The sequence below is a fragment of the Heptranchias perlo genome, chromosome 26 (genome assembly GCF_035084215.1).
Source record: "Heptranchias perlo isolate sHepPer1 chromosome 26, sHepPer1.hap1, whole genome shotgun sequence".
NCBI classification, from domain to species: Eukaryota; Metazoa; Chordata; class Chondrichthyes; order Hexanchiformes; family Hexanchidae; genus Heptranchias; species Heptranchias perlo.
In genome coordinates this window covers 12137802-12156403 of record NC_090350.1, presented here as the reverse complement: position 1 = coordinate 12156403, position 18602 = coordinate 12137802, and the positions used below count along the sequence as shown (strand labels likewise).

Sequence of the window (18602 nt, the reverse complement as noted above, 5' to 3'; positions counted from 1 at the left end):
TTGAGTTGCAATGGATTGAGCAGACTGCACTCCCATATCTGGGACCTGCATTGTATTCAGCTCAGGAAGTTTTCTCTCCAATATTGAGCCATACCAATCGAAATGTCCATCAGTGGTCTGTACTGAGTTAGCTGACTTCAGCCAAGGCACCAGTTGGTGTGCTACCCGATGAAGGAAAGGGGGGGAAAAATCAGCCATGGTTCATTGCTATCCAGTGATCCATATTGACGTATGTATTGACATCAGACAAGTACAGGGCCAGTGGTCAGTTGTGAGATCCCCCCCTCCAACAGTTGAATAGCCTGCCAACACTTACTGTCTAGGTCACATGTGAAGAATGACCATTTGTATAGAGGTATCAGAGAGCAGCCTGGATCTGGGAAACTGTACCCTGCAACGGCCAATGACTTTGGGAGAGAGAAGGGGCCAGGAAAATACAGCATCTCCTCTGTCTGCTGGCTGTAAGGGTCCTTAATGGAATGCGTCTCAGGCAGTCGCAATCCAGTTCTTAAAACTGCCCATAATTCAGCCAGTACAATGGTGACTTTGGACTGAAAGGGAATCAGAGGTTGCTGTGACAAAAATCGATCCTTTCTGTCCAAGATTTGGCTTGGTATTGGCTGCTTTGATTGTGTCATGGTAAACGAGGGGTTAAAAATCAGCTTCACTCCCAGAAGCCCATGGGGTTGTCCTGGCGCAGTGACCAATGGCCAGTGAAGGCCTGAAATGTGTAGCCCTATCTCTGTACAAGGCTCACTCATAACAAGGTTCAACACTGAGAATGAAGCCTTGTAAAATTACCCCCTTATTGCAACATAACTTCATATATTTACCACAGATTTTAGTTGGTTTATTAGTGCCTGGTGTATAATGGGAGCAGTCAAGCCATTTGATTCAAATTTTGATTCAAAATCTTACGGGATATGTTCAAAAATATGTTTGATTAGCAGTTTCTATTTTTAATTTAGCATCTCAACCCCAGTCACTTTTTTGAATGTTTTCAATCATTCAGTCCCGTTTAAAGCAGGGAATCCATCTAAAGCCTTCGGAGAGAGAGTGAGCCCAGACAGATTTTAAATATGGTAAGAAAAAGGAAGGAACCATTACACAGGAAATATTACTTATCCCATAGTTTAGTGCAGCAGTCACAAACTATTTATTATTTGCTGTTACTCAATGAGCTAGTGAATCTTAAATACCGTGAAACTACATTGTGTTAGTGCTACTATTCACTTGTTCCATTACAGTTTAATACATTTGTTTGCTAGTTGAGGGATCAAAGTTAAGTATCGTGCTGTGTTATTCTTCCAAAGACAAAGAGAATCACAGAGATAGAATCAATAAACTGAAAAGAGTTCACTGGGCACGCCATATAGAAAAAGATACATAGAAATTACGGCCTCGATTTTAACCCCCCTCACCCAGCGAGAATGGTGCGTGGGGGAAGGGTTAAGATTAGGCCAAACCCGCTTACCGGCCTGAGGTCGTTCCGTTCATGAGAACGTAAGAAATAGAAGCAGGAGTACGCATACGGCCCTTCGAGCCTGCTCCGCTATTCAATAAGATCATGGCTGATCTTCGACCTCAACTCCACTTTCCTGTCCGATCCCCATATCCCTTGATTCCCTCAGATTCCAAAAATCTATAGATTTCAGCCTCGAATATTCTCAATGACTCAGCATCCACAGTCCTCTGGGGTAGAGAATTCCAAATATTCACAACCCTCTGAGCGAAGAAATTCCTCCTCATCTCAGTCCTAAATGTCCGACCTCCTATCCTGAGACTATGTCCCCCAGCTCTAGACTCTCCAGCCAGGGTGAACATCCCGCCTGGCGCCATCGTATCTTCACCGACATTGACTGCGGGCAGGCGAGGGCCTAATTTCAATCCAAAAGTGGCAGCCCGGTGATGTCATAAGACCATAAGAGATAGGAGCAAGAGTAGGCCATTCGGCCCCTCAAGCCTGCTCCGCCATTCAATGAGATCATGGCTGATCTGATTTTCACCTCAATTCCACTTTCTCGCCTTTTCCCCATATCCTTTGATTCCCTTGCTGGTCAAAAATTTGTCTAACTCAGCCTTGAATGTATTCAATGACTCAGCCTCCACAGCTTTTTGGGGTAAAGAATTCCAAAGATTCATGACCCTCTGGGAGGTGCCGCGATGTGATTTTCGCGACAACTCAGGAGGAGGCCCTGTTCCAGTTCAGCTACAACATTGGCATCTACCCGACAATGTGGAAAATTGCCCAGGTATGTCCTGTCCACAAAAAGCAGGACAAATCCAATCCGGCCAATTACCGCCCCATCAGTCTACTCTCAATCATCAGCAAAGTGATGGAAGGTGTCATCGACAATGCTATCAAGCGGCACTTACTCACCAATAACCTGCTCATCGATGCTCAGTTTGGGTTCCGCCAGGACCACTCGGCTCCAGACCTCATTACAGCCTTGGTCCAAACATGCACAAAAGAGCTGAATTCCAGAGGTGAGGTGAGAGTGACTGCCCTTGACATCAAGGCAGCATTTGACCAAGTGTGGCACCAAGGTGCCCTAGTAAAATTGAAGTCAATGGGAATCAGGGGGAAAACTCTCCAGTGGCTGGAGTCATACCGAGCACAAAGGAAGATGGTAGTGGTTGATGGAGGCCAATCATCTCAGCCCCAGGGAATTGCTGCAGGAGTTCCTCAGGGCAGTGTCCTAGGCCCAACCATCTTCAGCTGCTTCATCAATGACCTTCCCTCCATCATAAGGTCAGAAGTGGGGATGTTCGCTGATAATTGCACAGTGTTCAGTTCCATTCGCAACCCCTCAAATAATGAAGCAGTCTGAGCCCGCATGCAGCAAGACCTGGGCAACATCCAGGATTGGGCTGATAAGTGGCAAGTAACATTCGTGCCAGACAAGTGCCAGGCAATGACCATCTCCAACAAGAGAGAGTCTAACTACCTCCCCTTGACATTCATCGGCATTACCATCGCCGAATCCCCCACCATCAACATCCTGGGGGTCACCATTGACCAGAAACTTAACTGGACCAGCCATATAAATACAGTGGCTACGAGAGCAGGTCAGAGGCTGGGTATTCTGCGGTGAGTGACTCACTTCCTGACTCCTCAAAGCCTTTCCACCATCTACAAGGCACAAGTCAGGAGTGTGATGGAATACTCTCCACTTGCTTGGATGAGTGCAGCTCCAACAATGCTCAAGAAGCTCGACACACCATCCAAAACAAAGCAGCCCGCTTGATTGGCACCCCATCCACCACCCTAAACATTCACTCCCTTCACCACCGGTGCACTGTGGCTGCAGTGTGTACCATCCACAGGATGCACTGCAGGAAGTCGCCAAGGCTTCTTCGACAGCACCTCCCAAACCCGCGACCTCTACCACCTAGAAGGATAAGAGCAGCAGGCACACGGGAACAACACCACCTGCACGTTCCCCTCCAAGTCACACACCATCCCGACTTGGAAATATATCGCCGTTCCTTCATCGTCGCTGGGTCAAAATCCTGGAACTCCCTTCCTAACAGCACTGTGGGAGAACCTTCACCACACGGACTGCAGCGGTTCAAGAAGGTGGCTCACCACCACCTTCTCAAGGGCAATTAGGGGTGGGCAATAAATGCCGGCCTCGCTAGCGACGCCCACATCCCATAAACAAATAAAAAAACAGAAACCCAGCAGGAAGCATCAACTGGCTAGAAGAGGCCAAGTTAAGTTTTTAAACATTACTTTTCTACGAAATCCTTGAGGGCCAGGAGGAGCAGGAGTGCTCCACCCCCTACCCAGGTCCCACGAGGAGTCCTTGGGCCTCCCCGGCCCAGGCCTGACCTCTCCAAGCTGACATCAGCTGTCAAAGCCCTTGCCCAGCGCTGAGGTTATGGCAAGGACTGTTCTCAGCTTCCTAAGGCTCCGACCCGATTTCCCACTCCAGCCCGCCGGCCCTGCCATCAATCCTGCTGGTTTCAGGAGGGAGACTGTCCTGGATTATTTAAATGAGGCCCGGGGGTCAAAGTGGCCCGGTCGTCACACTGTGATCCCTGTGGGGGGTTTCTCTCCCACCCGGTCTCCCCCCCCCCCAACATCCCCAATGCTCCCCCCCCCCCCACCTCGGTTATAATGAAGGCCTATAGCACAGAAACAGGCCATGTTGGCATTTACCCTAGGGTTGCCAACTTTGGTTGGACGTATTCCTGGAGGTTTCATCACATGATCTCCTGCCTCCAAGTACCCCGCCCAGTCAAACACCCTTTTTTCCCATCTCCAATACTTTTATAACTAATAAACAAAAGCGTTCAAAGAAAATTATAAAAACACACAATTTTTTTAATGCCCCTATGATTTTTCTCCCGGGTTGCTCGCAGCAGTGTCCAGGAGATTAATCTTTACTTCCTGGAGACTCCAGGACAATCCTGGAGGTTTGGCGACCCTAATTTACCCTCCACATGTAGCAAATGGATCTATTCATGTTTACCCACCCTGTTCCCATATCTCTTCAATCCCTTTTCCTTCATCCACCTAGCCAATCTAATCTTGAATGTTGACATAGTTTCTGCCTCAACCACTAACCCTGGAAGTGAGTTCCACAGCCTCACAACTCTCAGTGTGAAGACATTTCTCTTGCCCTCTGTTCTAAATCTTTTACCTTTAATCTTGTACCTAAGGCCCCTCATTCTTGACTCCTGAACTGCTGGAAACAGTCCACTTCTATCGACCCTTCCCATCCTTTCACAACTTTAAACACTTCCAACATATCGCCCCATAATCCGTGTTGTCCTCGTGCAATTTTTTCAAGCTTTTCTACAACTTTTACCGACACATTTAGACACGTGAAGCACTCTCTAGTACGTAGGGAATTAGGGCTGACCCATAATTGTAGTCTGAGACACAGCAGGCAAAATATATCCAGAGCAAGGAACCCGAAAACCATAACCATGGCATTACACCACACTGGAATCGCAGTGATGCTCTGCGGCTAAATATACAATATTGCAGTATGAGAACCAGTCGTTGTTAAACTCATTTACCTCTGAAAATGGAGCCCTGTGAGTATGATTGATCAGACTGTGATACACCCACCGTAAAGAATGGCACTTGGGCTCCCCCAGTGGCCCAGTCAATAAATGCACTAGGTCAGTGATGTCCATTGGAAACCGCCGACTAGCCACAGGTGTGTAAATATCGGTCACGTGAATATGTTTACTTAATAAACATCCACCACCGTTCGGTAACCAAGGAAGTAAAACACTCACAACGATCAAAAAATCACTCGCACACTCTGCTGTTCCTCTTACCATTTTACCAACAAACACACAGAAAGGTTAAAGTTCACATGCATACACCATGCGAATGAGTATTGAGATCACAGGCCCAATGACAGTGTCTATTACTCATTTTTTATTTATGGATCAGAAATGGTATTAGCCACATCTGGATTCCCAATTAGTCACATGTGGCTAGTGGCTAAAGTATGGGACAAAGCTGACATGGACTCTGAATTGTGTGTTCTATTTCTTTACTTTTTATTCTTTATTTTGCTATAGCTAAACACGTACATGTGTAAATATTATATTCACACAGCTATTACCCCCATGTGACTAGTGGCTAATGTGTTAGCCAACGCTGCACAATGCGGTCTAATACTGAGCTATATAGACCGGGGCAGTGATTTTAGCATGGCGGCGGGAACTCAGTGGGTGGGTAATTAGTCGCGTGGGAAGCCCAGAAAAAATTTTAGCGCGCGGAATTGGGAGATCGCATCTGAATTGAAGGTACTTAATTTTACTTCTGGGTTTCGCATCTCCAAGCTGCGCTGCGGGCGTACTGCACACCCGCATGACATGCTGTGAACTAGAGTATTTAAACGGCCAGTGCAAAAATGGATTTTGAAGGAGAAAGGAGGAGCAATGAAAATGGAGCAGCACAGAGCAAAGGCAGCACCCTGGTTCAGCAACGCTCCCCTGGAGATTGTACTGGGTGGCGTGAGAAGCAGGAGGGAATTCCTCTACCTGGCTGACAGGCGGAAATGACCTGCTTCTGCCACTAAGAAGGCATGGCTGGAGGTAGCAGAGGAGCTGAGCAGCAGGAGCATAGTGGCCAGGTCCTGGGTTCAATGGAGGAAGCGGTTTAACAACCTAACCAGGTCAGGAAAAGTGAGTACATTTGCTGATTCACCCGCATCCTGTGAAAAGAACCCTCCCCCACTCTCTCTCACTCTGTGTTGGCGAGGCTACTCCGTCACATCACTCCTCACTCCCACTTAAGTTTCATCATCAATTTACCTTCACTTTCTGTGCACTTCCTCACCTCCCCATTCGTGAACCCACCACTCATTCTCACCCCAATCCTGATGCAATGTGATCAGTTTGTCTGACAGTCACCCTCTGATGCATTTGCTTCATTGTCAGCCTCACCCAAAGCAATGCATCCATTGGGTGAACACATCACCCTCACTCACTCACACGTCTGTTCTTTCTCCCCTTGCAGGAGAAGAGAGTGCAAAATGCACACAAGGGGAGTAGGACTGGAGGGGGACCACCACAAATAGTGGCCCTGACAGAGACGGAGGAGGCGTTAGATCTGAGCCGCACAGTTGAATGCCTGGCCGTAGGATATAGCAAGACTGGCACCCCACAAACGGCTGGTGACAGAACTTTAACATCCCTCACACACAACATGATTGCCCTGTTGCACACCTCAGGATGTTCATCGCAACATCACTTCTGCAATGATTCTTAATATTGCAGTATGTTCTCTTCCAGGGCCTTCAAGGAGTGCTGAAGAGGCCGATGACGTAGATGAGGGCGATTCCTCAGAGGAGCTCCCCGCCTCCATTAGATAGTTAGTTGGATTGTACTACCTGGTGGGTTACCACACACAAGTGAGCACGAGCAGACACTGGTGGCAGGGGCAGCTGTGGAGAGTCCTTATCGGCAGGCACACTCCTCTCCAACCTCTGCTTGACACAGATGCTGAATCCCAGGGACCATCTTTGAAAAGGAGAATGATTGAGGTACAGATGCAGCGTTGCGACGTATTGGAAGACTTGCCACGCTCAGTCTCCACTGTAGCGGAGCGGATGGAGGACTCCACCTCCAGCATTAGTGGACTGGGGGCACAGGTAAGTGCAGGAATGTCTTCAATGGAGAGAATGAGAGGCTCCAATGCATTTCAAACACGGCTCAAAAATGAGTCCATTCAGGCCCTGACAATGGCCATGCGGACTCAGGGTGACCAACATTCTGCAGACAGATATATTAGCACTGGCCTCACAAAGCATCACACATGTCCTCCAAGTTGTTGTCCAGCAGAGTGGTAGAAGTGATGTGGCCCTGGCCCAGGAGAGGGATGATGGCGAAAGGGGACATGGAAGTGGGGACTCCACTCAAAGCGCTCCCATGTCTCACCCATTGCCCCCCCCGCCCCCAACCAGTACCCGCAATGCTAACTCCTCTCCCGATGGCCAAGTCTACCCTTGTACAGGTAAAGCAGTCTTTGGCGGGGCCCTAACAGCCTCCAAAACCCAGAGGGCATAAGCCAAGAGCATCTCAGCAGTCAGGACAGGGACCTGAGCAACCTGCCACTACCACTGCTGAAGCCACAAGGGATGCACCGCGTAAAAGTAGTAGAAAGAGGAAGGTGAAGGTTTTGTGATCACCAAGGGTATGTACAAGGGTGTCTGACTAAATGTCATGTTTTTCATTTATCTTTGTTTTTCTTTTATATTCACAATAAATGTCATACTTGTCACCACCACTGCCACGTCTTGTCCATTCTTGAGTCCCTTTTGTGAAAGCGCCCTTGCATGTGTCTCATCATGAACGGCGAGACTTGATGCCACCCATTGGACGCGTTTACAATGGGTAGTTGTAGGACTGTTTTATGCAAACGGAGGTGGGGGGGAGGGGGGCTGGTGTTGGTTGTCGTTCCAGGTGGTCTGAGTACCTGACTTTCCTCCTCCTCGTCTTCTCATCCACCTGTAACCCTCTTTGTTGAGCGATGTTGTGCAGGACGCAACACCCGACTATTATTCTCCACACCCCCACCGGTGAGTACTGAAGAGATCCCCCAGATCAATCCAGGCGCCTGAAACCCATCTTGAGCATTCCTATGGCTTGTTCAATGACAGACCTGGTGGTGATGTGACTGTCGTTGTACCGTTGCTGTGCCTCGCCGGTGGGGTTTCTCACAGGTGTCATGAGCCATGTCTGCTGGGAGTATCCCTTGTCTCCAAGGAGCCAGCCCTTAAGTCTGTTTTGTGCTGGAAGAGGGCCGGGATGTTGGACTCACGCAGAATGAAGGAAACTTGGCAGCTACCAGGGAATTTGGCACACACCTGCAGAAACCACTTCCGGTGGCCGCAAACCAGCTGCGCATGGATGGAGTGATATCCCTTTCCATTGATGAACAGTCCTGGCTCATGTGGAGGTGCTCGGATTGCTAAATGTGTGCCATCATCTGTGCCCTGTACCAATGGGAAGCCAGTCAGAGAGTGGAAACCCATTGCCCTCTCAGTCTGGCTGATGTCGTTGATGGGGAAGTTAACGTAATCAGATGCATGGGCAAACAAGCCATCTGTGACCTGTCGTATACACTTATGTGCAGACGACTGAGAGATCATGGAGATGTCACTGGTGGCACCCTGCAAGGATCCGGAGGCAAAGAAATTGAGGGCAGTGGTGACTTTAACTGCGACGGGCAATGTGTGCCCACCAGGCCCAGCCGGGAGTAGCTCTACATGAAGGAACCTGCAGATGTCTGTGACCACCTTGTAACTCAATCTGACCGTCATAGGCACTGCTCCTCAGAGAGGTCCGGGAAGCTCAGCCTCCGTCTGCAAACCCTCTCACGAGGGTAGTGCCTCCTGTGACTTCGGCCCCTCCGTTGGTCCCCTCTCTGCTCTTCTGCAGGTCCTTGTGGCGCACCTCTGTCTTGTGGAGCTGCAACTCCCAGAACTGCACGCCGTGCCTGCCTTGTGGATGGTGATGTGCCTCCTCCTCAGATGTATTGCTGAATAAATCCATTGCGACCCCCATCCTGACGGTGTCCGTTTGAGGGGGTCCAAAAAGAAGGTAAATATGTCTGAACACAAGAATTCTCAGTGAGAACCAAGAAATCTCAGTCTAAACACAAAGATCTCCCAGCCAAAGGTTTGTCCGAGAGAACTGATTGCCCTGCTGCAAAAACTTACCCTTTGACATGTGTCAATCATTGGTTTAAAAGGTGCAAATGGCTGCTGGCTGCAACTCGCCTCCATTTCCATGGCGTCTTTCAGAGGCCATGGGAGACACGTTCAGAAACTGTTAAAATGGCTGGTGTTACTCAGTACACAAAAATTTAACATCCTTAAGTAGTTTAAATAACTCAATTGGCCCTTTAAATATCATCCCGCCAGACTTCTGGGTTTCAGAAGCGCACGCGAGCCGAGATGCGACCCCACTCCCAAAACCGTCAATTTTCACTGCCCACCCACCCGTTCTTCGGGGTTAAAATTTACCTCCAGGTGTATCCCAGGTTCACCTCCAATCTCGGTCGAGTTAACTAATCCCAATCAGGACAACGGTGGAGACATTACATTTGACCTCAGCACCCGGTGGACCAAGGAGGAGAGGGAGGGAAAAGAGCCGGGCTTTCCACTCCTGGTCGCAGTCCAGTTATCCCTGCTGGAAAACGTGCACGTGCGAATGACGGGGAGGACAGGATTCAACTCAGCTGTGATGCTTTCTACAGTTGAATAGCCCACAATCATTCAGGGGGGGAGTTTTAACCCCCGCCCCCAACGACGGGTAGGAGAGGGTTCCGGGGTGGAGGGGGGGTGGAGGTTAAGTTGCTAAAAATGTGAAACCGGACCCCAGCCCGCCACGAACGCACCTACTTCCCGTTTAACCGCGGGGAGTAACCCGCTCTGGAGAGGCGGGTCCATCATTATAATATGTTAATGAGGCTCCGTTCCTCAGACTTTGACAGACATTTAGACTTAATGGCTGCAGGCCGGGTTTCCCAGGACTCAGGAAACCCAGCGGCTGAAGGGAGGCAGGAGCTGCTGGATCTACCGGGTAAGTCCGTTTCCAGCACTGCTTGTGGGCCAAGGGGAGCAGGAGTGCTTCCCCCCCGGCACCCCGGGCAAACCTGCCACGATTTCTCCCTCCCTGCAATAGGCCGACCCCTCCCTCCCCGGTCTTCAGAAGCACCCCCCCCCACTGCGATCTGCCAACCTCCTCCCACGATCTTCAGACCCTCCCGTGATCTTCTGACACCCCCCCCGGGATCTGGCGACCCACCCCCCGATATCTCCACCCCGGTTATCTTTCCCCCGCGATCTCTCCCTCCCTCCCTCTCTCCTCGCTGCCACGGTCCCCCACCGACCTCTGATCTTCCTGATTTCCAGGGACCATTCCAAGCTGCTGCCTTCTACCGTAGGACTTCCAGATTGAGAGGCTGGCCGGCTGCCAGACGGGAAACAGAGTAAAAAAATTTTAATGAGGTCCTGCTGAACCTCCACTTTCCCGGTATTTCCGGGGTTCCTCCACCTTCCCGGTATTTCCGGGGTTCCTCGCCGCTTTCACACGCCCCCACGCCCTCCCCGTAAATATCGGGGCCTCGCAGTCTAAGACCACAAATGAACAGTGACCCCTTGAGCGAGGTCTCAGAGGGCTACCAGTGCTCGTGAAAGACCAGCCGCAGCAAATGCGTTGTCATGAGACTTTACCTGAATAGCTTTAATTCGGTGCTGTGTCCCTTTGTGTGTCCAATAGTGTAATGTTTATGTTATTGGACTAGTAATCCAGAGACCTCAACAAATTAATCCAGTGAGTTCAAATCCCACTGTGACCATGAAGTGACCAGACCTTTCAGGAGTGAAATTAGAAAACATTTCTACACACAAAGGGTGGTAGAAGTTTGGAACTCTCTTCCGCAAACGGCAATTGATACTAGCTCAATTGCTAAATTTAAATCTGAGATAGATAGCTTTTTGGCAACCAAAGTTATTTAGGGATATGGGCCAAAGGCAGGTATATGGAGTTAGATCACAGATCAGCCATGACCTTATCAAATGGCGGAGCAGGCACGAGGGGCTGAATGGCCTATTCCTGTTCCTATGTCCCTATGAAGCTGTTGGACTGTCATACAAACCCAATTCTTTCACTTTAGGGAAGGAAACCTGCCGTCCTTACCCAAGGTCTGGCCTATATGTGACTCCAGTCCCACACCAACATGGTTAACTCTTAACTGCCCTCGAAGTGCCCTGGCAAACCAGTCAGTTGTATCACCGTCTTCTCCAGATAACTAGGGATGGGCAATAAATGCCGGCCTTGCCATCGACGCCCACATCACAAAAATGAATTAAAATAATGAAGGGGTTCGATAGGGTAGACGTAGAGAAGATGTTTCCACTTGTGGGAGAGTCCAAAACTAGAGGTCAAAAATATAAGATAGTCATTAATAAATCCAAAAAAAGAATTCAGGAGAAACTTCTTTACCCAGAGCATGGTTAGAATATGGAACTTGCTACCACATGGAGTAGTTGAGGCGAATATCATAGATGCATTTAATGGGAAGCTAGATAAGTACATGAAGGAGAAAGGAATAGAAGGATATACAGATAGGGTGAGGTGAGGTAGAGAGGGAGGAGGCTCGTGTGGAGCATAAACACCGACACAGACCAGTTGGGCCAAATGGCCTGTCCCCGTGCTGCAAATTCTATGTAATTCTATATAAATCCTTTGTGTGTCAATGCAGCTTTAGCAATATGACTGAGAGCGAGGATTAATGTTCGTTGGACTAATAACCACAATCCAGAGTTATTTTCAGCACAAGCTCAAAAATAAGGATAAAGGAGTAGCTTCGTGCAAATGTTGTAAGATTTAATTATTAACCTTTAACGCTGCACCAGTCACGGCATCTGTTGTGCTAATCGCATGCTGTTCCTGTTTAGAAGCTGAATGTGACTATAATGCTGCAGCTCAGAGTATCAGGTTGGTGAACAGCTCTTACACAATCTCTGTTTGGATTACGTTAGGGGCACAGCTGGAGTTGGGAGAAAGGCAAGTAGTTTAAAACCAGAGATGAGGGACATAAGAAATAGGAGCAGGAGTAGGCCGTACAGCACCTCGAGCCTGCTCCCCCATTCAATACGATCATGGCTGATCTTCTACCTCAACTCCACTTTCCCACCCTATCCCCATATCCCTTGATTCCCTTATTGTCCAAATATCCATCGATCTCAGTCTTGAATATACTCAACGACTGAGCATCCACAGCCCTCTGGGGTAGAGAATTCCAAAGATTCACAACCCTGTGAGTGAAGAAATTTTTCCTCATCTGGGTCCTAAATAGCCGACTCCTTAATCTGAGACTATGACCCCTAGTTCTAGACTCTCCAGCCAGGAGAAACAGCCTCTCAGCATCTACCCTGTCAAGCCCTCTAAGAATTTTATATGTTTCAATGAGATCAGTGACATCAGTTATCTGGAGAGACAAGAGAAGCTGGGATTGTTCTCCTTAGAGCAGAGCAGAGAAGGTTACGGGGAGATTTAATAGAGGTGTTCAAAATTATGAGGGGTTTTGATAGAGTAGATAGGGAGAAACTGTTTCCAGTGGCAGGAGGGTCGGTAACCAGAGGACACAGATTTAAGATAATCGGCAAAAGAACCAGAGGAGAATTTTTTTTAAGCAGCGAGTTGTTATGATCTGGAACGCATTGCCTGAAAGGGTGGCAGATGCAGATTCACTAGAAACTTTCAAAAGGAAATTGGATATATAAATGAGAAGGAAAAATTTGCAGGGCTGTGAGGAAAGAGCAGGGGAATGAGACTAATTGGATAGCTCTTTCAAAGAGCTAGCACAGGCATGATGGGCCAAATGGCCTCCCTTGGCAATATGGTTCTATTGAGGTACCCTCACAAGATTCTCTACCATGTGACAGGACAAGAACCTCTTCGGATATTGGAGCGAGGAAGATAAATTCATGTTTCAGATGGATCCCCTTGTCACCAGGCCCAGCACCTTTACCTTTCAGCTGCTGACCGGCCTTCTTCGGATTTCCAGCATTTCCTATTTTTATTTAAGACTCCTTTTCACCTTAGTGTGTCAGCAGCAATGGAGGGCTCTCTGTTTCTCTTAAAACCGGTCAGTGATTTATTTTTAAAAGCTGTAAGTGAACCAGAAGAAACCAAATAGCACGTGAGACAGAATCTGAAACTGTGACCGGACAATAATAATGGACTCTCTGCATTCTGTATTCTGAATGCAGCATACTATTCCTCATTACTACAGGCACTCATCTATTTTTAATGAAGTGATATATATATATATATAGATATTTATATATTCAACACACTTCATTTCAGAAAAAAAGTTGAGGTCTTTACAAAATTGTCTGCCTGCTCCTCATATGGATCATTAATTTATTGCTTCACTCCTCATTAATTTCCTTATAGAGATGGTCTTCCCACCAGGTCGCACAAAGAAAATATTTGCATTTATGTAGTATCTCATCACATCCCAAAATGCATTAAGAAATAAAGAAGGAAAGAACTTGCATTTATATAGCACCTTTCACAACCTCAGGACGTCCTGAAGTGCTCTACTGCCAATGAAGAACTTTTGAGGTGTGGTCACTGTTGTATTGTAGGAATCGTGACAGCCAATTTGCACACAGCAAGATCCCACAAACAGCAACATGGTAAATGACAAGATAATCTTGTTTTTTTAGTCATGTTGTTTGAGGGATAAATATTGGCCAGACCACCGGGGAGAACTCGCCTGCTCTTCTTCAAAATAGTGCCATGGGTCTTTTACGCCCACCTGAGAAGGCAGACGGGGCCTCGGTTTAACATCTCAACCAAACGGCAGCACCTCCGACATTGCATCACTCCTTCAGTACTACACTGGGAGTGTCAGCTTAGATTCTGTGTTCAAGTCTCTGGAGTGAGACTTGAACCCACAACCTTCTGACTCAGAGACCAATAGATTACCTTTGAAGTACAGTCACTGCTATTATGCAGGCAAACATCACAGACAATTTGCATGCAAACAGTAAATGAATGATCAGATAATCTGTTTTTGGTGGTGTTGTTTGCGGGAGGGATGTTGGCGAAGATTACACTCTGCTTTTCTTCAACTACTGCCATGGGATCTTTTACACCCACTTAAACAAGCAGGCGATGCCTTGGTTTAATGTCTCATCCGAAAGTTGATTTTTCCAACAATGCGGCCATCCCTCCCTCAATACTGCACTGGGGTGTCAGCCTAGATTTTGTGCTCAGGTCCATGGTGGGGCTTGAACTCACTACCTTCACAACTTAGAGGTAAACATGCCACCAATGAGCCAGGCAGACACTTAGAACGGGCAACAGTCCTCATCTCAACAGACTGGAGCTATATGCACAAAACTGTGAACTGACTAATTTCACTTTGACTAGGTTTTTTGAGGATGAATCCAAAGCAAGAGGCTATCATCTTAAAATCAGATAAGGATATCAGGGAAAATGGAACAAAGGCAGATAGATAGAGTTGAGGTACTGATCAGCCGTAATCTAATTGAGTGGCGGAACAGGCTCAAGGGGCTGAATGGCCTCCTCCTGTTCTTATGATTTGGCTGAGGACAGCCTTGTCACCTTTTAGCCACCAAAATCAGGGTCGCCTGGCCATAAAGTTCCCAATGGAGTCAATAAACCAGCTGTTAATATTTGCTGCAGGAATGACCTTCATCAAACTCTGTTCCCAGCAGACTTTTGTCAATGTGCTTGATGACTTCTTATGCACACTGCATGTTTGGACATTTCGAGACGTAAAAATAATAAAATATATCAGTGCTACAGATAACAGTCTGTGGACACTTATGCCCTGCCCCATCAGCTGTGGCCACATTTGTCAACATAGGTCGAATCCTAGGTGTGAGATTTTCAGTTGCAAACCATATACAACACTAACTTGCATTTATATAGTGCCTTTAACGTAGTAAAACATCTTCACAGAAGCGTAATCAGACAAAAATTAACACTGAGCCAAAGAAAGAGATTTTGACAGGTGACCAAAAGCTTGGTCAAAGAAGTTGGTTTGAAGCAGCGTCTTAAAGGAGAATTGAGAGGTGGAAGAGGCGGAGAGTTTGGGGGAGGGAATTCCATAGCATAGGGCCCAGACAGCTGAAGGCGCGGCCGCCAATGACGGGATGAAGGAAGTTGGGGGATGCACAAGAGACCAGAGTTGGAGGAGCGCAGAGTTCTCGGAACAAAGGAGTCTCCTTGCACCAAAACAAAAATGGCTTAAGGCAACAAGCTGCAACTGCCACGTTGACTGCAAAGGATAGCAAAATAAAAATGTACAGCACAGAAACAGGCCATTCGGCCCAATAGGTCCATGCCGGTGATTATGCTCCACACAAGCCTCCTCCCTCTCTACTTCATCTAACCCTTATAGGAAATTCCTTATTTCCTGTGATTCTTGGACACTGACGAATAGTCAAGCAAAGAAAGTCACCCTCACTCACGGTAGTTTCGTTAATCAAAAGTAATTATTTAATGATATCATTCATACAAGTATTCATGAAGCAAAATCAAACCATGCACATGACTTTCCTCTATAAAATCCCACATATACACTTAATAATTCACAAAGATATTATATAATGATTTAATAATCCATACACACACCAGACAAATCATTAATACATATACAACCTTTAAACCAAGGATTTTGTTCATCGGGCCTGAAGGTTGATCAGCTCTTCAGTCCTCGAGATCCTCTTCTTCTTGCGGGATGTTCAACTGCAGTGTGCGTTCCTTGTGACTGTCGAGTGGTGAAGAGACTGTTCTTCTCTCAAAGTCTTCTTTTTATATTGTTTTTTTACCAATAGGACGTAGGATTGCGGAGGGTCATTCTTTTTGACTAATAGCTCCCTGTTGCTCTGCCTCAACCATTAACATACTTCAATGATTGACAGTTTAGACTTTGAATCATGTGACTGGAGACCCTTTGATGTAGAAAAGACCATGTGCTCAAACCATGGAATTTAAAAGGCCCCTTTACTGTCTCTGCTTATGACCTTTCATGTAGAGATAGCCCCTTTCGTTTCTATGCACAGACATTCTTAATGGTCCTTACGTCTCCAATTTTGATTGCTTCAGTGGCTTCAAATCCATTCCTTATACCATTTGACCATATGCTGGGTACAATACTTTTGATGTTTTACAAATCCCAGTTCTTTGAACAGATTGCCAGGTAGGAATGAAAGAGCCACTGCCCTTTCACATTATCATTGCTTTCCTGATCCGAAGCCTTTGATGTATGCCCTTGTTGCCTTTTCTTACATTACCCCGTGCTGTGTTGAAAAGCTTGTGTTTCCAAATGCCTATGTGTTTTGAAAGCCTGACAACACTTTCAGTTCAATATTATCCATCTTGTTTATTTATTTAATAATCTAGATATCTATCCGATCCCGAAACTTAGACTTCTCCAATGCCATCAGCATCAGTGAGGGAAAAACAGGATTTGCACAAACACAATTTACCACATTACTGTGTTTGCAGGTTTTCAAATGTCTTTGTTTAAAAGGGGTACAGTTAACCCTTTCCTTCAAATATCTTTTGAACCCCACACCCTATCTTTCCAAAAGATGGAAGGTCCTACTGAGATTTGAACTCAGATTGCTGGATTCAAAGTCCAGAGTGCTAACCATTACACCACAGGACCATCCTCGTTACTATGACATTGTCTTCTTCTGTCTTTTCCTCTTTTGCCTGTCCTTTATTATTTTCTCTGTATTTCTCTTTCTCTCTTTACAGCGACCTGGGTGTGGGGTTTGCACGGTTCTCATTTTCATTCACTCTTCAGTTACAGAAAGCAAGAGACAACTATGGAGGCACGGCTGGTGGAGAGAGCCCTGTAATAAAACTGTAGAGCAACTGTAGATTTAGGCGTTCCATTATCCAACAAAATCCATACGTGTAGAATTGTACAATGGGAGGACAGGAGATCACTGCAGCAAATGAGTTTCAATTTATATTTATAATTATAAATCTATATATCTTAATCTCTACAGATGGGAAATGGGTAATCACCTTAAATGTTAATTGCTACAAGAGAGTTTTATAGAAATTGTGTTTCATAGTCAGGGGCCCTGATATTAGAATGGAAGCAGGATGGCAGCGGGGGATGAGGGGGTGAATGGGCGCATGGGTAACCCAACCAATAAAAAATGTCCATTTCCCATGCGCTCGCAAGTGAATTGGCGCCACTTAACGTGGCTTCTGGGTTTGCCATCGGAAAGCTGCGCAGCGGGCGGACTGCGCACCCGCATCACAGGCTGTCAACTGGCGAAACTCTATTTAAAGGGCCATTGCTCCAAAGGCTTTTGCTAGAGCAAAGATCCTCAATGGAGCAGCACAGGGGCAAGACTGCTCCAAGGTTTAACAATGCCTCACTCCAGGTGCTACTGAACAGGGTGAGGAAGAGAAGGGAAGTGTTTTACCCCGCGGACGGGAGGAAGTGCCCTGCCTCTGCCACCAAGAAGGCCTGGCTCGAGGTGGCAGAGGAGGTCACCAGCAGGAGCAACATCTGCCGCACTTGGATCCAGTGCAGGAAGCACTTCAATGACCTAACTAGGTCAGCAAAAGTGAGTACACTTACTCATTCTCCTACATTCTGTCTTCCACATCACCGCCCCCACACCCCAACTCATTCTGCACTGCCAACACTACTCTATCACATCACTCCCCACACGCACTTAAGCTCATCCTCAACTTACCTGCACTTCCTCAGCACTTCCTCACCTCCACGTAAGTCACCCCACCACTACCACTCAATCCAATCCTCATCCAATGTGATGTCTCTGTCTCATGCTCACCATTTGATGCATCTCTTTCACGGTCAGCCTCACCCAAACCAATGCATTCATTGGCTGGTCACTTCACCATCACTCACTCACTCACATCTGTTCTTTCTCCCCTTCTAGGAGAAGAGAGTGCAAAATGCACGCGAGAGGGCGAGGACTGGAGGGGAGGAGGCCACAACAAATAGTGGTCCTCATAGATGTGGAGCACGAGGTGCTGGAGCTCAGTCGAACCCTTGAGTGCCGAGACTGGCACCCCACAAACGTCTGGTGACAGAACTTTAACATTCAGCACACACAATATGAATTGATGTTGACATGCCTTGCCATCTTCGACACCTCAGTATGCCCATCACAACATGACACATCTGTAATGATGCTTAATATTGCCTTCTGTTCTCTTACAGGGCCTTCAGCGACCGCAGTGACGGCAGAGGGCATTTCCTCAGAGGACCTGCCGGCCTCTGAGGGTGCACCGTCAGATCTTAGTGAGCCATCCACCAGCGCAGATACTCACACCTCAGTGGGTCCTAGTACTCGTGTTGTGTGGCACTACCACCGTGCTAAATGGGATAGATTCAGAATGGATCTAGCAGCTCAAAACTGGGCATCCATGAGGCGCTGTGGGCCATCAGCAGCAGCAGAATTGTATTCCAGCACAATCTGTAACCTCATGGCCCGGCATATTCCTCACTCTACCATTACCAACAAGCCAGGGGATCAACCCTGGTTCAATGAGGAGTGTAGAAGAGCATGCCAGGAGCAGCA

At 47.3% G+C, this 18602-nt stretch overlaps 1 non-coding gene across 1 annotated transcript; it reads right to left on the bottom strand.

Annotated features, from left to right (window-relative positions):
- Positions 1-16624: 16624 nt before the first annotated feature.
- trnaq-uug (transfer RNA glutamine (anticodon UUG)) lies at positions 16625-16696 on the bottom strand. The gene has a single exon. It is a non-coding gene; the product is annotated as a tRNA-Gln (tRNA).
- Between the last annotated feature and the right edge of the window lie 1906 nt (positions 16697-18602).